At 39.6% G+C, this 27256-nt stretch overlaps 1 protein-coding gene across 1 annotated transcript in view; it reads right to left on the bottom strand.

Annotated features, from left to right (window-relative positions):
• Positions 1–27256, bottom strand: part of SLC2A13 (solute carrier family 2 member 13) — a 345368-nt gene that overhangs the window by 20179 nt on the left and 297933 nt on the right. The window lies entirely within an intron of this gene.

The following is a 27256-nucleotide window of genomic DNA, read 5'->3' as shown; positions in this document are numbered from 1 at the left end:
AGGTCCTTCACCATCCACGCTGTCCCTCCTGCTACTGGTACTGGAGCAGCGCAGGTGGTGTCGCACCCGCCCTCGGGCTCAACATCCTAAAAACAGCCTCGGCGTCACCCCGCAGGGTCTGCCCCACTCCTGCTCTGGTCTCACCCAGGACCCTCTCCCCCTCACCATCCTCACCCCTGTTCCCACGGGCCAGCACAGTGACAAACAGCTAGTGCTCAATAAGTCAGTTACATGAATCCAATCACTTTCACCATTTGACAATGTAACACAATATTGCCTCACAATTCTGAAATTCCTTTATTTCTAAAGCAATTTGTGTAAGGAGAGACTGAATTAGTGTGATATATTTGTCATATGAATTTTATGATTTTGTTAGTTTACAGGAGGTAGAGTTACACAGACTTTTAACCCCAAGTAATCACTCCTTGGATTAACTTATTTGAACAAATATATGTTTGTTGTATTATTAGCAGGTGAAAAGTTTTTATATTTCCTGACACATACACAAACACTCATAACCACAGAAGAGGTACTAGTGGAATCTGTGGTATTTTTCTTCACAAATAGAGAGAAAAGGGATGGTAGCAATGGACAAAGTGGGTGGGTGGTCTTCTGTTAGACCCGGACATATCCTGAAGGAGGGAGCTTATTAGCACATTGGCCTGTGGTGTAGACTCGCCCAGGAGATCAGCTCTGACACCTGGCAAAGAAGACTATTCGGAACATGTGAACAAACAACGGGCAACCTTAGATTATGGACGGTTCCCTGTTTGGGCTCTGTCTTGGATCCTAGATGAACTTGTACTCTGTGGAGTTAAGATAACCATGGTCAAGGTCTTAGGAGACGAAAGAAAAATTTAGGGAAAAGCACATACTCTAAGGAATGTTTGTGATACCTTTATTATAAAGTAAATTTTAAAAACCTTGTGTGTACCTTGGGTAGAAGTTTTCCCTAAGAGTACCTAGAGTTGATAATATGCCGCAAAGTTCTAGCCCTTAGAGGAAAAGGGGGTCCTGAAGCACCTGAAACACGTACCGCAGGCAGATACTGGCATCTACAGGGAGAACACACAGTTCAGAGGTGCGTCCTCAGGGCTGTGACGTCAGGCTGGCTGCCCTAGGCACAACAGAGAAAACCCAGGAAAACTTCAGAGAGTATTAAATCTGGACTCAAGCGTGGTGAGTGATTGCTCTTTGTACTGTCTTGACCCTACGTGCAGTGTGGGATGGCTCCACAGGCTAAATACTTTATGTAACAGAACAAAGAGTATTTTCCCTGGAAGTGCTGATCAAATCTGAGATTTTAGTAAATGGCCTACTTTGAGCTTTTTTTGGTCCCACTTGCCTCTATTCTTGGCATGTTGCCTATAATAGCTAGAATATTTTTATATGTCAAATCATAGCTACAAATCAATTTTCTGCAAACGTTTTCTTCTTTAAAAAAGATAAAACTGTAATGTAGTAAACCAGTGAAATCAACCTAGATGTTGTGAACCTCTGATCCACATATCCGGAGTCACTCAGTCTGGCCAAAGCTTCAGAAGAAAAGGAGTTGGAATGGGTAAAGGGCCGGTTTTATACAAAGGTTAACAGCACGAGCGTCACAGTGGAACAGACCCGGGTTTGGATTCCGGCCAACCACCTTCCAGTTTCCACCAAGGACCTTACGGAAGTTATTTAAGCTACTTGAGGCTTCCTATCTTCATTTAAAAGTGCTTAGCAGGTAATAAAGCTATATTATGAAAACAACAGTAATTATTTAATTAATTGTTTAGTTAATAAAACACATATATTCTGTGGGCCTAGGCCCCAAAGCAGAAAAGATTTTTATTTTTGTACAATGTTCTCTACATTACAATATTCCCTTGTGGATGTGATGTGTTTCCTACAGAAGAAGGAAATAACATCATCTGGATTCCTAAGATACTTGTATTTTTCCTTCCCAGCTCATTTACGTATGCCAGTGACAGTCTCTGTTAATCATTGTTATCGCATTTTGATATACTTTCTTGGCTGCTTCTTCAATCTTCACTGAAACAAGTTTTCTCTTCATGCAATCATGAATAAGCTTATTCTTACTTTCATGCAAAAATATATAAGTACCTTTTGGAATATTATGAATTTTTTGAATGAAAATGAATAAATAGCAAGGTGGAAGAGACCAGACACAAGAGAAGGTGGCCTGTGAATAAATAAATAAATCATGATGCCAGATGAATGGAAACAGTTGGGAGACTTAGCTAATATTTCCTCACTGTCTAAAAATCATAAAGGGCAAAGGCATCAAGTTTATGGATAATAAATTGCAGTTTGTTAGTCATGAGTCCATCAAGAGAGAAAAGGATTTAACGCTTACTAAATGCATAATAATAGTCTTAGTGATACTAACATAATACACATAACATTCCTAATTCCGTCATAGAAATTTGGTCCAAGAAGGAGAATCTATCCTAAGAACAACTGCATAGTAATAAAAAGAATATTCGAATATGCATATTTGCTAGAGTACAAATACAAAAATATTTTACTTCTAGGAGGCTTATGTACTTTCAAATTGACAATTATGACTTTCTGTAGGTGTAAAAGAATTAAGGACTATCAAACCTTTTTACAAATCCTATTTAATAAAGGGAAACTTCACTTAAGTGGTGTCAGGGGCCAGAAGGGGGCGCTATAGCATTCAACATCAATTAAGGAAGAAGTGTCAATTATAGGCCCCAAAAGGAAAAGATACATCAAATCTATAAGAAATCAACCCACCTTTTTTTCTTTTTTGCTGATAAAGTAACTTTTACTTTCCAAAGTATTATAATGCTACAATGCTACTTACATTTTTGATAAGCACAATGAACAGAACACTGACATTAGAAAGTAGCTGATGATCAAAACTGCCCTGCAAACTAAATTTACAAGTTCCAACTTCTCATCTACATGTATCATCACCATGGAATAAACACTTTAGCATAGAGTTCCTTCCCCACACATTCTTAAAAAATTAGGTTCATGACATAATTATTTTATAGCCTGTTTTAACTTATTAAAATTTATCAGACATATAAAGAATTTATAAAATATGTACACCACAAACAACAATAGTAAGATAATCAATCACCCTATATCACGAACCTGTGTAAAAACTAGATTATTGTTAGACTTTAGAAGCTGTCTGTAGTTTACTTTTTTCCTTTTTTTTTTTCCATAGTTCACTTTCTAACTTCATGCCTCGCTGGTCCTGCAGATGATCACCATCAGTAATTGTGTTAACTAAGCCCTTATCTTTCTGTATTGTGATGCAATTTATATATGCATTCCTAAAACACTGATAGCTTGATTATGCCTGATTTTGAATTTTACATAATGGAACGCTATATGCTTTCTCTCAGAACTTGCTTCATTCCTGAAAATTATGCTTTTGAGAGTCATCCATGTTGATGTCGTTAGCTATACTTTTCATTTTCAGTGCACTATGGCAGACACTTGTATGAATGTAAGTTTATTCTATTGCTGTTTACAGGTTTTTATAACTTACATAGTAATGTGCTATGAACCTATTTTTAATATGTCTCCTGGTGTTTGTGTGTAAGAATTTCTCTGTGAAATATAAAGAAATTTAAATTGTTGGATCCCAGGTTATGTGCACAGCCAACTTCCTAGATAACACAGACTGTCCTAAGGAATTGGGCCCATTTGAGATTCTTATCATCACCAGATAAAGACGTAAGACTACACTGCAACCTTGCCAGTTTATTTATTTTTAAATATCTGCTAATTTGGTAGATGAACATGGTACTCCATTGTTGTTTTAGTTTGCATTTTCTTGATTAACCCAAGAGCTTGAGCCTCTTCTATGCTTACTGACCATTTGAATATCTGTGTTGATAAGGTTTTACATTTTCCAACTGGACTGTTTCTTTTTCTAATTAGCTCACAGAAACATTTAGGTGTATTGTAGATGAGGATTGTCCAACAGAAATGTAACGTGAGCCACACACATAAGTAAAATAACCACATTCAGTAAGTGAAAGGAAACAAGCGAAATCAATTTTAATAATATATTTAACCCAATGTATTTAAAATATTCTCATTTCAATATATTGTTTGCACTAAGTCTGGGGTGTATTTTACACTTACAGTACATATCCACTGAGACAAGCCGTATTCCAAATGTTCAAAAGCCGCAATGGCCTGTGGCCAACTCCCGTGGCCAGCATAATTCTAGACACGAAGCATCTGCCAGGTGTATATATACCATAGTATTTTCTATCAGTGTGGCGGTTCATTTTTCAATTTCTTTAAGGTAGCTTTTCACAAATCCAAATTCAGAAATTAAGTAGTCAGATATATCAATAATTTCCTGTATGGTCTTCATTTTGACTTAAAACAATTTTTTAAATGTTTTTTAATTACCTTTGAGAGACAGAGAAAGACGGCGCGAGCAGGGGAGGGTCAGAGAGAGAAAGGGAGACACAGAATCCGAAGCAGGCTCCAGGCTCTGAGCTGTCAGCACAGAGCCCGATGCGGGGCTCGAACCCACAAAGCGTGAGATCTGACCTGAGCTGAAGCCGGACGCTCAACCGACGGAGCCACCCAGGCGCCCCATGACTTATTTTTAAATCCTTCTCTTTCCCTGGGTCATACACATATACAGCTATCCTGTCTGTTTAAAATTTTACAGTTTACAAATAAGACCGTCATATATGTAGAAAACGCAATGAAAGCAACAGAAAGTTACTACAACAAGTAAATTTATAGCAAGGTTCCTTTGTTCAAGACCAATCTATAAAAATTTACTGTGGGAGTAAAGACGGTGGAGAAGTGGGGGAATCTGGGCTTTCCTTGTCCGTCTAACACACTGTACTGAGGTCAGTCACTTGGAACACCAAGGAAATCAATCTGAGGACTGGCAGAAGGATGTCCACATTTGGAGGGAGACAGCTTGGCAGGTGTGGGGTCTGTGGAAGTGAATGGGGGAGAGGAAAACGGTGGTACTGCAGAGGGGAGGGAATCCTCTTTCCGTGGGAGAAAAAAAAAAGAGAGAAAGAGGTTGAGAAAGTATGGTATCAAGTTTGTATAAGAGGAAAACCTCTCTGGACCATGGACTGGGGAGCACGAAGTACTGAGTGTCCTTTTCTTTTTTTTTTTTTTTTTTTTTCTTTTTTTCTTTTTCTTTGGCAAAGATCCTTTGGTGCTCAAACTCTGAGGTTTGAGAAGTGCATGACTTTCTCTGGAGCAGAGCCGTGGCACATGCTCGTAGGCAGGGGGAGCTGATCCTGGAGTGCGTAACGTGGTGCGGGGATCTCAGGGGGCACTGGGAGAGAAGGTCCCCTTCCTGGAGTACTTTTGGAAGAAGGTTTATTGCCTCCCCAAGGACAAAAGACCTTGCAGGTGCCTGCAGGGGACCGAGGTGCAACCAGAGGGAATATAACACAGATTCTGTGCACTGTGCAGGCATGGGACTGTTTCTCAGGGACAGAGGACTTCACACAGCATGGAGAGGCTCTACACCAGAGGAGGGGAGCAGATCCACGCAGCGTTGGGTCCTTTAAGACTCTGGGTTTTGGGGCGCCTGGGTGGCTCAGTCGGTTGGGCGTCCAGCCTCAGCTCAGGTGATGATCTGTTTGTGGGTTCGAGCCCCACGTCGGGCTCTGTGCTGACAGCTAGCTCAGAGAGCCTGGAGCCTGCTTCAGATTCTGTGTCCCCCTCTCTATCTGACCCTCCCTTGCTCGTGCTATCTCTCTCTGTCTCTCTCTCTCTGTCTCTCAAAAATAAATAAAAAACATTAAAAAAATAAAAGACTCTGGGTTTTGAATCCTAGCCACCCACCAGAGAAAAAACTGCAGAACGGTGGCGCAGCCCTCGCTATTCTGTGAGGGTTGCCTGAACAAAGGGTATAAAGCTCTTGGTTCAGGAATGAAGGACTGAAATGGTGGCATTTCCCCCTAACGCCAATAAGGTGGGACATCAGAGAGCAGCACAGCGACCCCTGGCATAGCGGAACCCGCTTACACCAAACCCTGTCCCTCTGTGCCTGGTAACTGCTTGTTTACTGGGGCAGCACTGACTCTGAGCCAACACAGCCGGTCTCTCCTCCAGACCAGCACAGCCAGCATCCTCCATGCACCAAGTGCACTGAAAATTGAGTGCTTCAAAACGTCATCTATAGTTCTTTTTTCTTTTTTTCTACTTCCTTTTTTCCTTTGGAATCAGGCTTTTTGGTTCTTTTCTTTTTCCTTCCTTTTTCTTCTTTTTCCCTTTCTTTTGCTTTGAGGTCAGCCTTGGGGCGCCTGGGTGGCTCAGTCAGTTAAGCGTCTACTTTGGCTCAGGTCATGATCTCACCGTCTGTGGGTTCAGGCCCCGCATCGGGCTCTGTGTTGACAGCTCAGAGCCTGGAGCCTGCTTCAGATTCTGTGTCTCCTTCTCTCTCTCAGCCCCTCCCCCACTCATGCTTTGTTTCTCGCTGTCTCAACAATAAATAAATATAAAAAAAATTTTTTAAATCAGCCTTATAGTCTTCTGGTTCTCTGTTTTGTTATTGTTGTTGTTCCCTTTCTCTTTTTTAGGGATCATGCTCACCCTTCCCTTTTTTTCCTTAGGGTTAGTTTCTTCAGCGGTGCAAGCAAGGAAGAGCTCTACCAGTGCTGACAAGGAAAGAGCAGCCAAAATCCTCTTAACAACAGGGTACACACAGCACACACCAGAAACCCCTCCCCAAGTGCCAGGCCCTGGACAGCGTATGGCCCCCTTTAATACAGCAGTCCTCTCAGGTGCAGGAAAACCAACAAGGTTTTAAAACACACAAAAGACAGAAACTGCCAAAATGACAAGACAAGAATTCTCAAAAGAAAGGTCATGAAGACATCATAGTCAGGGACTTGCTCAAAACAGATATAAACAATTTTTCTGAACAAAAATTTAGACCAGTTGTAAGACTGCTGGCTGGGCTTGAAACAAGCATAGAAGAAACCAGAGAAACCCTTGTTGCAGAGACCAAAGACCTAAAGCCTAGTGAGAATGAAATAAAAGTGCTTTACCTGAAACACAAGACAAACTGGATACAGTGATAATGAGGACTGAGGAAGCAGAGAATAGGTGAAATAGAAGAGAAATAATGAAAAATCAGGAAGCTGACAACAAGAGGGAAAGGAAATTACCAGATCATGAGGGGAGACTTAGAGAACTAAGTGATTCCATGAAAATAAACAATATCTGTATCATAGAAGTCCCAGAGAAGAGGATAAGAAAAAAAGGGCAGAAGGTTTATTTGAACAAATTATAGCTGAGAACTCCCCTAATATGGAGAAGGAAATAGGGATTCAAGCCAAGAGGCACAGAGAACTCCTCTCAAAACAAACAAACAAACAAACAACAGGTCAACATCATGACATATCTTAGTGAAACTAGCAAAATACAAAGATAAAGAGAGAATTCTGAAAGCAGCTAGGGACAAAAGTTCCTTAACCTACACAGGTTAGGTTCTTAGCTTAGGTCCTTAACCTAAAGTAGACACACAAAGTTAGTAACAGACCTGTCCACTGAAAGTTGGCGGGTCACAGGGAATGGTAGGAACTTTTCAATGTGCTGAATGGGAAAAATATGCAGCCAAGAATTCTTTACCCAGCAAGGTCATTTAGAATAGAGAGATAAAGGGGTGACTGAGTGATCAGTCAGTTAAGCATCTGACTTCAACTCAGGTCATGATCTTGTGGTCCGTGAGTTCCAGTCCTGCATTTGGTGCTGTGCTGACTTCTTGGAGCCTGGAGCCTGCTTTGAATTCTTTGTCTCCCTCTCCCTCTCTGCCTCTCCCCCACTGATACTCTGTTTCTCTCAAAAATAAAAAAAAATAGAATAGATAAAATTTTTTCAAACAAAAACTAAAGGAGTTCATGAACACTAAACCTGCCCTGAGAGAAATTTTAAGAGGGACTCTCTGAGGGGAAGAAGAAAAAAAAAAGACCACTAAGGCAACAAAGATTACATAGGACCAGAGAACAGGACCAGAAACACCAATTCTACAGGTAACACAATGACATTAAATTCCTATCTTTCAATAATCACTCTGAATGGAAATGGACTAAACGCTTCGATCAAAAGATACATGGTATCAGAATGGATAAAAAGCCAAAATCCATCTATATGCTGCCTACAAGAGACTCATTTTAGACCTAAGGACACCAGCAGATTGAAAGTGAGGGGATGGAGAACCATGTATCCATGCTAATGAGGTTAAAAGAAAGCTGAAGTAGCTATACTTACATTGGACAGACTAGATTTTATTTTATTATTTAAAAAAAATTTTTATGTTCTTTTATTTATTTTTGGGAGACAGAGAGAGACAGTGGGAATAGGGGAGGGTCAGAGAGAGAGGGAGATACAGAATGTGAAGCAGGCTCCAGGCTCTGAGCTACCTGTCAACACAGAGCCCGATGTGGGGGTCGAACCCACGAACTGAGAGATCATGACCTGAGCTGAAGCCGGACGCTTAACTGACTGAGCCACCCAGGCGCCCCCAGACTAGATTTTAAAATAATGACTATAAGAAGAGATGATGAAGAGCATTACATCATAATTAAGGGGTCTAGTCACCAAGAATATTTAACAATTGTAAATATTTATGCCCCAACTTGGAAACACCCAAACATAGAAACTGATTAACCACAAATATAAAGAAACTCATTAATAATAATACCATAATGGTAGGAAACTTTAATACCCCATTTATAGCAATGGACAGATCATCTAAGTAGAAAATCAACAAGGAAACAATGGCTCTGAATGACACACTGGACAAGATGGAATTAATAGATATATTCAGAATATTTCATCCTACTTTTAAAAAGGGTTTTTTTTTAAACTTTTATTTATTTTTGAGAGACAAAGAAAGACAAAGCATGAATGAGGGAGAAGCAGAGAGAGGGAGACACAGAATCCGAAGCAGGCCCCAGGCTCTGAGCTGTCAGCACGAGGCTGAGGTGGGGGCTCAAACCCTGGACCATGAGATCATGACCTGAGCTGAAGTTGGGCGCTTAACCAACTGAACCACCCAGGCGCCCCCAAAACACTTCATCTAAAAGCAGCAGAATACACATTGTTCTTGAGTGCGTAAGAAACATTCTCCAGAAGAGATCACATACTAGGTTACAAATCAGCCTTCAATAGGTACAAAAAAGATTGAGATAGCTCCATGCATATTTTCAGATCACAATGCTATGAAGCTTGAAATCAACCACAAGAAAAGATCTGAAAAGCCCTCAAATACATGGAAATTAAATAATATCCTACTAAAGAATGAATGGGTTAACCAGGAAATAAAAGATGAAAAAATATACATAGAAGGGAATGAAAATGAAAACATGGTAGTCCAAACCCTCTGGGAGGCAGCAAAGGCAGTCCTAAGAGGAAAATACATTGCAATTCAGGCCTATTTCAAGAAACAAATAAGGTCCCAGAAACACAACCTAACCTTACACCTAAAAGAACTTGGAAAAGAGGAAATAAAACCTAAAGCCAGCAGAAGGGAAATAATAAAGATTAGACCAGAAATAAATGATATAGAAACAAACAAAGGAAAAAATCAGAACAGATCAATAAAACTAAATGCTGGTTCTTTGAAAGAATCAACAAATTGATAAACTCCTAGCCAGACTTATTAAAAAGAAAAGAGAAAGGACCCAAAGAGATAAAATCATGAATGAAAGAGAAGAGATCACAACCCAAACCACTGAAATACAAATAATTATAAGAGAATACTATGAAAAATTATATGCCAACAACCTGGGCAATCTGAAAAAATTAAACAAATTCTTAGAAACTCATGCACTACAAAAACAGAAATAGGAAGAAGTAGAAAATTTGAACAGGCCCATTACCAGCGAAGAAATGGAATCAGTTATCAAAAATCTCCCAAAAAACAAAAGTCCTGGTGGGCCAGATGGCTTCCGAGGGAATTCTACTAGACATTTAAAGAAGAGTTAATACCTATTCTTCTCAAACTGTTCCAATAAATAGAAATGGAAGGAAAACTTCCAAACTCATTCTCTGAAGCTAGTATTACCTTGATTCCAAAACCAAACAAAGACCCCACTAAAAAAGGAGAAATAGAGGCCAATATTACTGATGGAGCCAGATGCAAAAATTCTCAACAAGGTATTAGCAAGTTTAATTCAACAGCACATTAAAAGAATTATTCACCATGATCAAGTGGGATTTATTCCTGGGCTGCAGGGCTGGTTCAATGTTCACAAGTCAATGTGACACACCACATTAATAAACAAAAGGGTTAAGAACCATATGATCTCAATAGATGCAGAAAAAGCATTTGACAAATAGGACATAAATAGGAATGACAAAATAGGAATAAACCCAGTCAACGAGGTAAAAGTTCTATTCACTGAAAACTAGAGAAAGCTTATGAAAGAATATGAAGACAAAAAGAAATGGAAAAAACATTCTATGCTCATGGATTATAAGAACAAATATCGTCAAAATGTCTCTACTACCTAAACCAATCTACATATGCAATGCTATCCCTATCAAAATAAGACCAGCATTCTTCACAGAGCTAGAACAAAGAATCCTAAAATTTGTATGGGATCAGAAAAGACCCCAAATAGCCAAAGTAATTTTGAAAAAGAAAACCAAAGCTTGAGGCATCACAATGCTGGACTTTAAGCTGTACAACAAAGCTGTAGTCATCAACATAGTACGGTACTGGCACAGAGACAGAAAATGGGAACAGATCAATGGAACAGAGTAGAGAACCCAGAAATGGACCCAAAAATATATGGCCAACTAATTTTTGACAAAGTGGGAAAGAGTATCCAATGGAAAAACGACAGTCTCTTTGGAAAATGGTACTGAGAAAACTGGACAGTGACATGAAGAAGAATAAAACTGGACCACTTTCTTATACCATAAACAAAAATAAATTAAAAATGAATGAAAGCCATAAATGGGAGACATGAAACCATTAAAATCCTATAGGAGAAAACAGGCAGCAACCTCTTTGACCTCAGCTGCATCAACTTATTAGACTTGTCTCTGTAGCTAAGGGAAATAAAAGCAAGAATGAGCTATTGGGGTCTCATCGAGATAAAAACCTTCTGCACTGCAAAGTATAAACAATCAACAAAATTAAAAGGCAACTGATGGAATGGGAGAAGGTATCTGGCAAATGACATATTGGATAAAGGGTTAGTATCCGAAAGCTATAAAGAACTTACCAAACTCAACACCCAAAAAACAAATAATCCAGTGAAGAAATGGGCAGAAGACATGAACAGACGCTTTTCCAAATGTTTTCAGATGGCTAACAGACACATGAAAAGATGCTCACCATCACTCATTAGGGAAATACAAATAAAAACCACAATGAGATACCACCTTCTACCGGTAAGAGTGGCTAAAATTAACAACTCAGGAAACAACAGATGTTGGTGAGGATGTGGAGAAACAGGAACCCTTTTGCACCATTGGTGGGAATGCAAACTGGTGCAGTATTGAGGTCCCTCAAAAAATTAAAAATAGAGCTATCCTATGACTCAGCCATTGCACTGGTAGGTGTGTCTCAAAAGGGTAAAAAATGCTGATTTGAAGGGGCACATGGATGCCAATGTTTACAGCTGCACTATCGACAATAGCCAAATTATGATGAGCCCAAACACACACACACACACACACACACACACACACACACACACACACACACACACAGCCCTATGCCATGGAATACGACTGGGTGATCAAAAGAATGAAATCCTGCCATGTGCAACAACAAGTCAGGCAGAGAATAAAAAATACTGTATGATTTCACTCGTGGAATTTAAGAAACAGATTAACATAGGGATGAGAAGGAAAAAAAAAGATAAAAACAGAGATGGAGGCAAATATAAGACTCAAATGTAGAGAAGAAACAGGGTAGCTGGAGGGAAGGTGGGTGGGCGGACGGGCTAAATGGATGACGGGCATCAAGGAGGACACTGCTGGGATGGCTGCTGGGTGTTACATGTAAGGGATGAATCGCTGGGTTCTACTCCTGAGGCCAAGACTACACTGGATGTTAACTGACTTGAATCTAAATAGATTCTGTACTCTAAAAAACAACTTATTGCATTTTACATTCTAAAACAAACCATGAGAAATTAAGAACGATTCTATTAACAATAGCATCAAAATATGAAATACCAAGAATGTGATAGAAGATATACAAGATCTGTAACCTAAAAACTAGAAAACATGGCAGAAAAACAATAAAACTAAATCAATGCAGATATACCTTGTTTATGGGTTTATTGTTTAAAATAATCAATTTTACTCCCCTATGACCCAGCAATAGCCCTGCTAGGAATTTTCCCAAGGGATACAGAAATGCTGATGCATAGGAGCACACGTACCCCAATGTTCATAGCAGCACTGTCAACAATAGCCAAAACATGGAAAGAGCCTAAATGTCCATCACCTGATGAGTGGATCAAGAAGATGTGGTATATATTCACGATGGAGTACTACATGGCAATGAGACAAAATGAAATCTGGCCATTTATAGCAAAGTGGGTGGACCTCAAGGGTGTGATGCTAAGCGAAATAAGTCAGGCAGAGAAGGACAGATACCATGTGTTTTCACTCAGAAGTAGAACAGGAGAAACTTAACAGATGCGGGAGGGGAAGGGGGGAAATAGTTGGGGAGAGGGAGGGAGGCAAAGCATAAGAGACTCTAGAATACTGAAAACAAATTGAGGGCTGACGGGGGTGGGGGGGAATTAAAGGGGGGTGATGGGCATGGAGGAGGGCACTTGTTGGGATGAGCACTGGGTGTTATATGGAAACCAACTTGACAATAAACTATGAAAGAAAGAAAAAAATAATCATTTCCCCCCCCCAAACTGATCTATAGAGTCAACACAAACCCAATTAAAATCCCAGTAGGCTTTTTTTTTTTTTGTAATTGACAAGTGGGTTCTAAAATTCATATGGAATTGCAGGGGAGCGAAAGAGCTCAGGCAACTTTGCCTCCAGCTTAGCCTCCGGAGGAGGGCTCCTGTACAGATGACTTCTCCATGCACATCCCTCAGAACCCCTATGATGTAAAACCAACCAAAATATCCTCCATTTTCTTTTGGATATTCCTAACAGAAATCCAGTGTTCACTCTGAACATTCCTCCAAAGGTTGTTCATTCACCTGCTCTTCCTCTCAGTAGGAATCCCTCTCGTTAAAAGTATAATTTGTAAGGTCATTCTGCTAAGCTACAACATATTTTGAGAACAAACGTTCCCAGAACATTATCTCAGAACAGAAACAAAAGAAAAATTTAATCCCTAAAACGGACCCCCGTTCTTGTGATTTTCCCTTTATATACACTTTCCCTTTATATCCCATTAAGGTTGGTAGATGCTGGATTTTGCATGCCTTGTTCCAGGAGACGGTGCTGTTGGGGGTAATAAACATTTTCTGGTCTGAGTTAACACCAACTCCCCTGTTCTGTGGTACTGAGAAACTAGCCCATTGGCTCTAAATTCCCCCTTTGAGCCAACAACTCGTAGAACAGGACGTAATGGCCCACAACAGCCAAAATGCAAGGAACCCAACTTTCTGCAGGGCTGTAGCACCTGCCTGACCAACGCCCACCAACCCGCCGCTGGCACTCAGCAGCTTTTGTCTCCTTCCTCCATAAAACTTTCATGTTCACATTGACCCTTCCTTTGGCTGTTCTCCCAACTGGAACTGCTTGAAAAAGTATTTCTTTCTCTTGCATTTTGAGGCTTGGAGAATTCCTGAGAAACAGCCTTTTACTCTCATTCTTGAAGATTTTCACTGTGCACTGAATTATAAGTTGATGTGTATTTTCTCTTAGCATATTGAAGATATAATTCAATTCTCTTCCAGATTCTGTTGAGAAAGAAACTGTCGGTCTAACTGCTCTTGCCTTGAAGACGATTTCTTCTCCCACCCTCTCCAGCTGCTTTTAAGACATCCTCCCTCTCTTTGCTGTTCAGCAATTTGACAGTAATATGTTTAGTGTGGATCTGATCTTACTTCTACTGCTTAGGATGCTCTGGGTTCCCTAAAATCCTGCATTCAAATACCCGGGAATTATCTGAGCTTTAAATACTGCCTCTTACCCATTCCCTCTACTTTCTCCTTCTAGAAATCTGATGTGAAGTATGTCCATCACACTTCTTATCCTAATCCCCTCTGCTACCCTGACCTCTTTCTCATAGTTTTCATCTTTATGTTTTCTTAGGCTTCATTCAGGGTAACATTTTCATATCTGTCTTCCAGTACATTGATTGTACTATGTCAATTCGGCTGGTAAATCTCGATAGCCAAATTTTAAAGTTCATTTATCACATATTTCTTTTCTAGAACAGTCATTTCTCCCATCTTCCCATTCTTTGGTCACATTCTCTTTTATGTTTAAAACGTATTAATTGTGGTTATTTTATATTTGTTGAACAAATCCAATACGTGAAATCTCCACAGGGCCACCACTGTTGTGTGTGTTTTGCTGATTCCCATATGGTGCAGCTGAAGAAATGCCAGCTGGAAGAGTCTGGAGGTATTCCTTCTAAGCAAGAGCTGAGGAGGGGTTGTTGGCTGCCAGCCAGTAAGTAATCAATACCCTTGTGTATTTTGTGATCGGGATGGTGAACTGATTGTTTTCCTTGTGATTTTATCTTTGAGGCTTTGATGGAGGCTGGATATTTCAGGACAAGATTTACCTTTGCTTCTGCTAGACACCTGGGGCAGTTTTACAGACATGGAGAGCGTGAATTCAGGCTGAAACACACACGAGGACTGACTGCTTGTTTTAAATTCTTGGGGGAGAGTAGTTTCCCTTCTATCCATGCCACGATTGAGAAAGGAAAATTTGCTATTTCCCCTTTTCTGCCCTAGAACATTTTTCTTTCTTTTATAATAGCTTTACTGACATATAATTTACATGCTATAAAATTGTAGAACATCTTCATCACCTCCAAACAAACCCCATGCCCACTAACAGTCATTCCCCATCCTTCCTCCCCTTGGTCCCTGAGAGCCACTAATCTACTTTCAGTCTCCATGGATTTGGCTATTCGGGATATCACTATAAATGCAATCATATAATATGTAGCCTTTAATAAGTGGCTTGTTTCAATTAACATAATGTTTTCAACATTATTCATGGCAACTTTCATATTTCATTCACTCTCATAATGCGGGGTGCAGCCCTTGACTTTTTAACTTTATTTTACTGGGGCCACTGACATGTGAGCAGAAATAAGGTAGAGGACTTCTAGGTCAATTATTTTAAAAAGAGAGGCTCTTGCCCACTTTCTCCTCCTTCTCATTCTCATGGACTGGCACAAGGTCTTGGCTAAAACTCTGTAGAGAGTATAGTTTTTCAAACGGAGACCTAGGCCCCTGCCCATTTTGTGGGGGCACTGCCACAAGGGTTAGTTTCTCTGGAATATTGAAATGTACTGAAATAAACATCTTTGTTTAGACAGGTCTTCTGATAGAAGTTTAGCCTGTATGCTAACATAATTAGAATGTAGCATCATTTATTTTATCATTTGCCTACTGGATCTTATTCCAATGTTTTTAATAGTCACAATGTTGCCACAAACAGATCTATTTTTGGCTTCTCCAAAACTTCCTTATAACACATTTTTAGAAGTGTGGGTGCTAATTATAGAGTGTGGATATTACGAAGCCTCTTGATACATATTGGCAAATTTCCATTTAGAAAAATGCTTTACTCTTGACATCAGTAAAGAGTACTTTTTGCTTAGCTTCAAAAGCTTAAAAAACAACCTAAAAAGTGCTTTTCTGATAACTTGCTTACAGTAAATAATAGTAAGTAATCAATAATGAAACTTCATTTTATTGTGTGTATATGACCTGATGCTAAGAAAACCACACATATCTCTTCAAGTGATTTAAAGTCAGCATTCAAGCATCCCCCGGCCCTTCAACTGGGAAACAGGGGTAAAAATTGTATTATGTTTACAATATAATTATCTTTAAGTACATTAAAACGCTAACATTTTCAGCATATATTTAACTTATTTTGGATTTCTGACTTGCATTTCCTGAGCTATAATTATGTTATTTTCCCATTTCAGCTCAATATTTTATCATTTATATTGCAGTTATGTAACAGAAAATGATACTCTGTTTTCAGAAACATCAGCATTACATGAGGAATATGTAAGTGATTTAACATACAATGAGGAGCTAATCTGGTAACTCATCTCTTGTAAACTAGCTAAATATTTCAATTAGTTTCACATAAACGATGAAGACAATTGCATCCCTAAGTTTTGCTGTCTCATACTGCTAGCTTTTATTCTGTGAAAATGATAAATATGCCTCAGAGAATCTAATCATAGTCCAAGACACACATACACTTTAAAACAAAAAAGAAAAGTTAATGGATATATCATATATGTCAGTTATGGTAAACACAGACATACACAGACACATAATGAAAACCTGTCATGACTTAATCCATATACCCCAATCATTTGAATATAAAAGTTACTGCTTTTATTAAATCCACTTCAAATAGGATTGTTATTTAGGACTGTGGGATTCAGCATGCAAGATGTCTCCCAGTGATCCCATCTCCTAGTATTCACGCCTTATGTAGCTCCCACTGAATAGAGTTAACCTGTGTAACTATTACTATGGAATGAAGGACTATGACCTCCAAAGCCAGGTAATGCAAGGTATTATGACTTCTGCCTGCTTCTCTCTTGGAACACCTGCTCTGGGGAAAGCCAGCTGCCATATCATAAGGACTATCAGGCAGTGTGCTGGAGAGCTTCACGTGAAGAAAACTTAAGGCCTGACTGACAACAACCAGCATTAGCTTGCCAGGCACATAAGGGAACCACTTTGGAAGCAGATCCTGCAGTTCCAGTCAAGCCTTTAGATGGTAACAATCTATGAACCACCCTGAGATAGAACCTCTCAGCTAAGCTATTTCTAGATTCTTGACCCACAGAAACTGTATAACACAATAAATATTTATTGTTTAAGGCTGCTAAGTTTTGGGGCTATTTGTTACATGGCACTAACTTACTGATACAGGGGATTTTGAATATAAATGAAGATCAATGAACTTGAATAAGAATCTGAAAGCAAGAGAAGAAACCTTACTAGAAAATAAAAATCTATATTCCCAAGTAACTTTTAACTCATCAGAAATATATACTGTGCCTTTTACATGTAAGAAGAGCCCTTTAACTTTTTCTAACTGTAAAGCCAGTGCTTCTCTCCTGAACAGGCCTTCCAGCCTTATGTTCCAGCCTCTTTGCAAGGCATGTACATACATATTCCAGGATCCTCCAGGCTCGTGCTAAGGCAAAAGGGAGGCTCATGGGACATATCACCTCCATTCCAGGCTTTCCTAAGCTTTTAGGACACTTCTCATGATACTGTTGTCTAATCGTAAAAATCTCTCACACTCCTTTGAGTACTAAATGAAGCTCAAAATACTTTACCAATGGTCCCCAAAGAAGTCAGGTAATGAAATAAAGGTACCACCCACCTCCAAACTATATGCAGTGCTACAACCCTCACGCTCTATTCTCTCACTTCAGGAAAGGCAGAACTACCTGGTCAATCACTGTCACTCTTTAATTTTGAACATTAGCACTTTCACAGTACACTTTTATAGGAGCCTATTCAGACTAATCTCCAAAACAACATCAAAAACAAGCTTCATCTGCACTGCTATTGGCAGCGTAAACCAAATAAGGGAAACATAGGACAGCTCAAAAACATCTGAGGTTAGCTGGCAGCTGGGTCAAAAAGGTTGGGAAAAATCAAAGTTACAAATTGGTCTGTTCAACTAGAGCAATTTAGAAGGTGAAGAACACACGTCATCGAAACGCAGAAACTGAGTGCTTTTTACAGTAGGCCTATTATACAAAAACATGCTTAGAGACAAAGAGGGATAACACCTTCACTTACTCAAGTCTGACAATGTCAGTGGAGGGTTGGTTCAATCATGAGTTCACACTGACTCAGAAAGAAACTTGGTAGAACTTTCAGCTCATTGGCCAAGAGAGAATCAAATTTGTAACAGCATAATTTATAACCTGTCAGAATCCTTAGAATAAGAATTTGCTCCTGATTTGCAGTGGAGCACCTGATCTGTACAAAATGCATGATGAAGACTGATGCCCAGCTTTGTGTGCACTTCCACGGAAAACCAATACTGCCTGGACGAGCTTGTACACAGTATTTGCCGTGTTACTTCTTCAGCCCTATTACAGTCTTACTTAGCACATGAGAAAAGCTGGCACCTCGAAAACTGCCACTGGGCTTCTCAAACCAGTCCCACGTCTTCCAATTCTTGGGATTTCTGCAGAAAGGTAATTAGCACTGACATGCTTTGAATGAAAATTGCAACAGAAGAAAAATTTGTGCCTAAAATCTCTTCTGAGAATGCTATAAATGGGAATAAAATGTATGCTGAGTAAGATCTGGCCAGGCTATTTCCAAGGGGGGGCCTGGGAGAACTGGGGCTGCTGAGGGGAGTGGGTCCTCATAACCTGAAGGCCTCCCCCCCACCTTCCCCCTCCCAGCAGATTATGGCAATATACCTGGAAGAGTTCACATTTTGCCCAGGCTACTTCTCCTTGGGACAAAGATACAATTCAAAAGTGGTCATTTTCCATTTTAAAATCACTTAAAAAGTCAAGAAACTGCATAAAAAAATTACCAAAGTAGGAAAATTCATCAAAGGTACTCATGCTGAAAGAACAAGATTTCATTTGGTGTCAGCTGAGTTATTTTCTTGTTATAGCCCAGCTATTGTTTTTTTTTTTTTTTGAGTTTTAGTGAATCATCTAAAATATCTGGGATTCAGTTTCTTCATTTGTATCATGAAAGGACTGGACTAGAATCTAGGATTTACTAGTTTGTGCAAAACCAGTATTTATTGAGGAAGCTTTTCAGGCTGTTTTGGAGCCCCATTCCGAAATGAGGGTCATCAGCCGGGTCGAGGCAGGGGTGAGGAGTGGCAGCAGGGCATAGTCGCTGTTCTTGGACGGGATCATCTTTACGGGCACTTACAAACTATAACATCCTATCATTTACACTGAACATAACTAACCAGAAAACCCACTGACAGGGTACTTCACCAAAGCCACGCAGTTAGAGGAAATATTAAAGGGCTGGTAATGAACAGAAAGAAAATTCTTTATTGCTAAAGGCTGTTAATTTGAATAGGTAACAATTGCCTTATCAAAGTAATTGATGTTCAACTAAAAAATGAAGTGCACGTAGTGGCAGGCACCAACTTGCACGGATAAAACTCCAAGATCATGATGAGAACAAGGCTTTGCAGTTCATGGCCTGAAGAAACACGGAACTGTCCCAGGTGTAATGTCAAGTTCTTCAGTAAAACTCCTTCTACTCTGCCTGTCAAATCGTTGTGAAATTTTAAACAGAGGAGCATTTAAAAAACCGTTGTAGGCTTTACAACTTAAATTTAAAAAGAAAATGCAGTAAGAAATACAGCTGACAACTGCCACATTTTAAATCAGTAGTATTGCTACTGTTACGGGGTAGATCATTTAGCTGATTCCCAAATGCTATGAATTAACAAATACTTAAGTTTAAAATGTACATTAAGCAAACAACAACTTAGATATAACTTAAATAATGTTAGAACAATTACACATTCATTAAAAATATCTTAAAATACTTTCTGATGAAGTTGTAAAATAAGATAAGAGAAGCCAAAGAAATTAATAAATTCAAACGCATTGTCTCTTATGAGGCTTAGCACTTAGTTATCTGATCACAGTGGATTGATTGTCCTTGGATCAAGAGTATGATGAAATCTAGTCACAAGAGAATATGTTCATGATAAATTTCAATATCACTGACATTTTCAAGGTAGTAAAACGTGCTTAAGTTCATAAGTAAAGCTCAGAAGGACACAAAAAATTTGTATGTTTTGGTATAAACTCAGGTTGAAACATCATAACATTGTGTGTGCGTGTTGTGAATCTATATGCCTATATGTACATGTGTGTACATACGTGTTATATCTCCTGTGAATATATATCCATAGCCCGAAAATCACATTGGATTGAGACTTTTCATTGTGTATTAAACAAACTACAAATATCCAATTAGAGAAAAAAACATAAAAATATGTCCTCGGACAGTAAAATCCACTAGAAGATGCTCTTGGAGTCACCCAAGATAATGACATTTGGAGAAAAAAAAAAACTCACTCTAGGAATTTTCCAGGAGCCCCCTGAACACTAGAAAAGACAGAAATTTCTAAATTTATTTCTAATGATGTTCAGAAGAGAAGACTAAGGTACGGCCACCCGTGGACTCTCATCTAAAGTAGAGGGCACAGTGCCGCCGCTTTCAGTGCCCTTTGAAGGGACCAGCCTGCAGGCTGGTGACAACCCTGCATTACCTAACAGAAGCAAGTGCAAAAACTCCTGGGAAGGACAAGCCCTTGGCTCAGGCCACACAGGACTGCCACAGATAAAACCACGCTGAGAATGAACTCGTTACAGTTACACAAAACACACAAAGAAACAATCTACTGTGATCAATCCCCACAAGGGAACAGGAGACAACAAACAGAATTACAGTGGCAAAGAGTTTAGACTGTAAACTCATTTAGAAAGAAACATAGACAACAGAAAAACCCCCAAAACCCAAGCATGATTAAATGGTTCCAAGAAGATAACTAAAATATTAAAAGAAACACTATAAAATATACACATTTGAAAAAAATCAAATATAACTTAAAAAAATGTTGTCATAGATAAAAATCCTTCAACAGATGTGCCAAACAGCAGATCAGACCTCAGTGAAGAGAATCAGAGAAACCGAGGAGTGATCTAAGCAAATTCCCCAGGACACGGCACAAGGAGAGAGAAGAAATAAGACAGAAGGCAGCATGTGACGGTCCACAAGCATCTCATGGGAACTCCAGAAGGACAGAAAAGAGAGAATTTGGGGGGACAATATTTAAAGAATTTTTCACAACCGATGAAAAACAATTCAGAAAGAAGAATGATCCCTTAGCAAGGTCAATAAAATTAAATTCACATCAAGGTCCATCCTAGTGACTATAAAATACTAAAGACAGGGGTTAAGCCTACGAGGAAAGCAAAGACCACTCAGAAAGGAGTAACTAGGGGCAGGGGTGCCTGGGTGACTCAGTCAGTTGATCATCTGACTTTTAATTTTGGCCCAGGGTTGTGGGATCAAGCCCTGCACTGGGCTCCACCCTGAGCATGGAGCCCACTTGGGATTCTTTCCCTCTCTGCCTCTGTCTCTCTGTCTCTCAAATAAAAAAAAAGAAAAAAGAAAAGAAAGATAGATAATAGTAACCAGCTCAGTCATAGACGAGCCTAACATTTCCAAAGCACTGTCCTGAGAGAAGTCTGTCAATCTAGAATTCTATGTTCAGGTTACTACCATGAGTAACAGCAAAACAAGTCAACTTTCAGACAAAGCTTAGGAGAGTCTAATGCTAATTCCCCTGCAGAAAAAGCTTCTGCAGGATACAGAAGAGGAAGAAGAAATATGAATAAAAACCTGGTGCGCATGTGAACAAATGTAAACATGCCGTAAAGTGGGGAAAAGACAGCTGGCGAGTGTGGCAGGAAAAACACTAGGGTCAGAAGACGCATGCCTGCACAGCTGGACACAGACAGCTGAAATGTTTATGAGGGAAAAAGATATAACCAACCAATGGTGACAACAATAAAGCTGGCAAAGCTACACAATAATGGACAGGATAGTTCTTAAGGCAAAAATAGTCATCATGGATAAATGATAAATGATATATACAAACAAATGATAAATGATATATATAAACAAACCTTTTGGTTTGTTTCACCTGAAAAATAAAATAGTTCTAATCTTGAAACACTTGATTCAACATACTTTGAGTTTTGGAAGGCAATGCTGCAGGATTTCAAAGAAAATGTGCAAACTTCAAAATCATAATGGTGTAAGAACATAGGTCTGAACCTAAGAGACTCCATGACAGGCCTCAAGATCCCCCTCTAAACTAGAAGGTCTAAGGGTCAGTCTCTCTGGAACTATTAGATGGTTACACATTACCCGAGGCAGGAGAGACCACCTTGTGGCATCCAATCAGGAAAGGCCAGCTACCTCTCCCCATATTCCTAGGGATTAGGCCGACAGATAGAAACTTTAGATAGGACCCTGTTACCTAATGTTAAAGTTAACCCGATAGTCACTGAATAAGACCCTGAACTCGCTCTGTAATAGATTAATTTCAAAGTTACCCTAAAAGTTGTGATTGGGTCCTGCCAAAAGTAACGAATACTCTAAATAAAATGTATGGTTAAAGTTACTGCCAATACTGTTGTACCATTATGATTGGGTCACTGTACCTATGTCACAATTTCTTGTAACTCCCCCTTCCCAAACCCCATAAAAAAACCCTGCTCAGACCTTGTTCGGGACTCTCAGCACAGATCCACTGCGTTGGTGAAGTCTGTGAGCCCGAGCCTGAGCCGGTAATACAGCCCTTTGCCTTTGCATGCGTGCCTTGGTCTCCCTGGCGATCTCTGGTCGTTGAGGATGCTGCATTCTGGGCATTACAATGGTAATGTTCATTCTCAGAAATCGCTAGGTTACTGAGCACTACTCCAATTACTCCTCCTCCTCCTCCTCCTAATTACTGATCTGTGAAAAGCAATGTATTTATGCTACTCCTGTTATGCCTACTAAGTAGCTTTAGTATTCCCTGATTCCTCCGCCCTTGACTTATTCTGCCCCTTCTGCTAATGCAGCAAGAAATGAGGGGGGTTCAGATTGGTGAATTAATTAATGTACTCAACAAATATTTACTATGTGAGTCCCAGGCTCTGCTCTACTGAGCGGTGTCACATACTAAACACAAAAGGTCTCTGTCCTCATGGAGCTTACATTCTACATGGGCACACATAAATATACAAAGATGTGTACATTACATGTTAAATATAAGCATACTGTAAATACTAAAAAGAAAAAAAAAAGAAAAGTGAGTAGAACAAGGAGTCAAGTGAGGTTAGTTTGCTATTTTCACAGCATTCTCAGGTAAGGGCGCCATGCTAAGGCGAAGACAGAGAAGAGAATGGAGAGCGAGCTCCCGGCAGGTACTGGAAGGGAGAGCCTTCTGGACAAGTGCGGAAGCCCACACTGGAAGTCTGCTCGGTATCTGCAAGAAGAGAGCCGCCCTGGAATGGGTAATGAAGGCAGCGCTGGGAGGCCAGGTTAGAGGTGTGTGTTGCCCCGTACGCAGAGTGTGGAAGACTTTGTAGGGGGTGGTTTGATTCCAAGTGATGTGGGAAGCCATCACCGAATCCGAACAGAAGAGCAGTATGGTCTGGCTCCCAGTTTTAAAGGTCACTGTGGGGAGGGCAGGTGTGGGGGCCAGCGTTGAGTAAGGAGACACATTAGGATGCCGTGTAGTAAATCCTGGGGAGACAGCAGTGCAGGGCCCCTGCGCAAGCAGAAGACGTGTGAAGAGGTGGGATTCTACTACAATGAAGAGGGTCCACAGGACAAATGAGGGGTCTACAGGCAGCAGCAGCCACCCCTTACGCTCTTTCTGGAAGGTTCTTAATGCCTTTGGTTTGTTTTCCTTTTCAAAAGGAGTCCTTATTCCCAAAGGCTACCGATTAGAAACAACTAAATTTAAAAAGGGTTCTACTGTGATGTGCTTAAAAACAATAGCTCTGAAGTCATAAATACTGCTGTGAGCCCTCTTTTAAGAAAACATTTTGCATAAACTGTTCATTAAATGATAAAGGGAAGTGATGGGACTTTGGGGTCAGGTGACACCTCCTCAGTGACTTTGGCACCAAGGAAACTGGATCTGGCAAGTCAGAATCAAGCTCTCAGACAAATGACAAAGAAAGAGGGAGTTACCTGGCCTCTCTCCATTCTTGTTTGCTAACAAGAAAAAGAAAGTATGGCTGAATGGTTATTTTTGAAACACAGGCAGAGAGCAGAAAGCTGTGGTCAGGATTTGCCCAGTTTCAAGGTAATGGGAAAAACCAGCAAGAGACAATTAATGGCTCCTTGTCTTCATCAAACACTTTCCTCACCACCAGCAGGTTCCCTAGAGGGTTTATAGCCCTCTTTCTGATATTGACTGCTGAGAAAGAAGCGTGGCAAAGTAACTACGGCACAAGAGATGATTCAGAATCACAAATCCACTCGTGTACGAAGGTGTGACAGTTTCACAAGGGCTCTCGAGAATGTGATTTTACAAATTAAAAATTATGAAAAAAATTGCTGACAACTTCATATTTCAGAGTTGATCTCTGATCTTGCCTGAAACCTCTGAAGCTGAAAAATCAGGCCAAAAGCTTTCAGTCCACTTGAAAAAGAAATGCAGGACATGTCAGTACCAAACCTTTGCCCAACAAATTGTAAGGTCTTCTTCAGGAGCATAAATAACTGACCCTGGGTGCCTGATGAATGACTTTCTCTCAGGATAAAATAGTGTTCTGTCTCTTTCTCCTAAATGCTGCTGGAGACATTTTCCCCTACGCTGTAATTAGAGGCTGCACAGGATGCTGATTGCATTTATCATTACCTGCAAATTACAAAAGGTCCACAAAAAGGCATGTTCTCAGTTGTGATAAAATCTAATCGAGACAGACCTACGTGCTACACAAATGGAAACTCCAATGAAAAGATGTAATTTCTTCAAGAAAACTTCCTTGTAGTTAAACCGACTCAAGGGGGAAAGAATTCAGGTTCTTTAGACACTTTATAAAAAGTTAACATTGTAATATTTGAGAATTCTCCATATTATATATAGGAAACATAACTAAACTGTTGTAAGTTTTATCATGCAGTAATAAAATCGTGATTAGAAATGACCTTTACAGAAGTTAACTGGAGACAGCCAGGATGTCCTTCAATGGGTGAATGGTTAAATAGTGGGATACCCAACGTTAAGCAATACTAGCCAAAAATAAAAAAGAAAAGGGGCACTTGGGAGGCTCATTCAGTTAAGCTTCCAACTCTTGATTTCAGCTCAGGTCATGACTTCCTGGTTCGTGAGTTTGAGCCCCATGTTGGGCTCTGGGCTAACAGTGCAGAGCCTGCTTGGGATTCTCTCCCCACGCCCCTCAAAATAAAATAAATAAGCTTTAAAAAAAAAAAAAGAACTACTGATACATCAACATGAACCTCCAGAATTATGCTGAGAAAAACCCCAGTCCTCAAAGGTTACATACTGTGTAATTCCATTCATTAAACATTCCTGAAATGACAAAACTACTGGAACAGAAAACGTACTAGTGATTGTCAGGGGTTAAGGACATGGGTGGAGCCATTTGGGGGACATGGAGAGGAAGGAAGGAGGGTGTGGCTGTAACACAGCAACACGAGGGACACTGGTGGTGACGGAAGTGGATGGAGACCGTGCTGGTGGGTGATAATGGGAGGCTGTAGGACAGTCATGCAAGATGGTATCCTAGAAACTGAGCGAAAAATACATGGCATCGCCATCATTTCTTAAAACTGCATATGAATCTAGAGTTATTTAAAAATAAAAAATTTAATTAAAAATAGTAAAGAGTGGTTACAAGACTTGGGAGGTGTAATGTTTGGCTAATAAAACTTTTCAGAATTTGGCCTTTAATAACACTGCCAGGACAAGCTTGCAGCGGCTAATGGTGTCACCAAACGCTGTTTGCTAAAAACAGAATTATTCTACCTTTTGAAAATAGCTAGAAAAATATAATTTTGTACATTAGGAGTAATTCTTAGATGCCAAATAATCCAGAAATTCAATTACCTATTGATGCATAATATACATAATAAAAAACTTACTTAAAATATGTAAATCAAAGAGTTGAGAATGTAAACTGCCACCATTACAAATAAAACCCTGTGCGTCTCCCTGACTCCAGACGCTCCTTAATATCCAGCCCTTGTCAATAACTGATCTGCTTTTCGTCACTAGTGATTAGTTATGCTTTTCTAGAATTTCACATAAAGACAACTGCACATTATATATTCTTTTGTGTCTAGACTCTTCTGCCCAGCATGTTCCTGAAATTCTACCACGTTACTGGACACAGCAGGCATTCACTGTGTTTATTTTTGGTGGTATTTGTTTATCCAATCGCCTCCTGAAGTAACATTTGGAGTAGTTTTCAGTTTTGTCTATTGAAAATAAGGCTGCTACAAACAGCAGCATATAAATCTTTGTTAGATGCATGTTTTATTGCACCTGAGCAAATATGTATTAAATTACTGGGTTATACAGAAAACATGAGAAAAATTTTTTTAAGAAACTTCAAAGCTGATTCTTTTTTTTTAAGTTTATCATTTTGAGAGAGACAGAGCACATGTGGGGGAGGGGCAGAGAGGGAGAGAGAGAGAACCCCAAGCAGGCTCTGCACTGTCATTGAGGAGCCCAACTTGGGGCAGGAACTCATGAACCAGGAGATCAGGACCTGAGGTGAAATCAAGAGTCAGATAAGCTTAACCGACTGAACTACCCAGACACCCTGCAAAATTGATTTCTAAATTGTTTGCACTAATTTCTTACATTCCTCACATCATGCTTCACGATCCCACTAAAACAGCATTTATTCCTTGTTTTAGCTATTCTAGTAGGTAGGTATGCTGCGGCATGTCACTGTGAGTTTTATTTGCATTTCTCTGATGACTAATGATGTTGAACATCACTTTATTTGCTTATTTGCCATCTAATAGTATATTGTGCATTATTAAGTCTCTGTTCAAATCTTTTGGCCTTTGTTTGGAGGGAGGAGGAGTTGTTGCTTCATTTATCAAGTTGTAAAAATTCTTTATTCATAACATTCTTTGTCAGATATATGTATTATAAATATTTACTTCTGGACTGTGAATATGACTTTTACTTGGTAGGCTTTTCCTTCTCTTACAGTGTCTTTCAAAGGTTAATTCAAAGATTAAAATGATTTTAATTTGATAAACTTCAATATATCATTTTTTTTCTTTTATTGTTTGTGCTTCTGGAGTCCTACATAAAAATTATTTGCCCAATGCTGAAGTCACAAAGATTTCCTTCTATCCTTTCTTATAGAAGTTTTATGATTTTACCTTTCAAATTTAGGTCTATTTTGGCTTATCTTCTGTTTATGAAGAGAAGACTTGTGGTCCATTTCCCCCTGATATAGACAGCCAATTGATCTGGCACCACTTGTGGAAAAGAATACCCTTTCCAAATCGGATTAACTGTGCATCTTTGTTAAAAATCAATC

This window comes from Suricata suricatta, chromosome 10, assembly GCF_006229205.1.
Source record: "Suricata suricatta isolate VVHF042 chromosome 10, meerkat_22Aug2017_6uvM2_HiC, whole genome shotgun sequence".
Classification (NCBI taxonomy): domain Eukaryota; kingdom Metazoa; phylum Chordata; class Mammalia; order Carnivora; family Herpestidae; genus Suricata; species Suricata suricatta.
The sequence above is the reverse complement of the archived record's forward strand: the minus strand, read 5'-3'. Positions and strand labels throughout refer to the sequence as shown.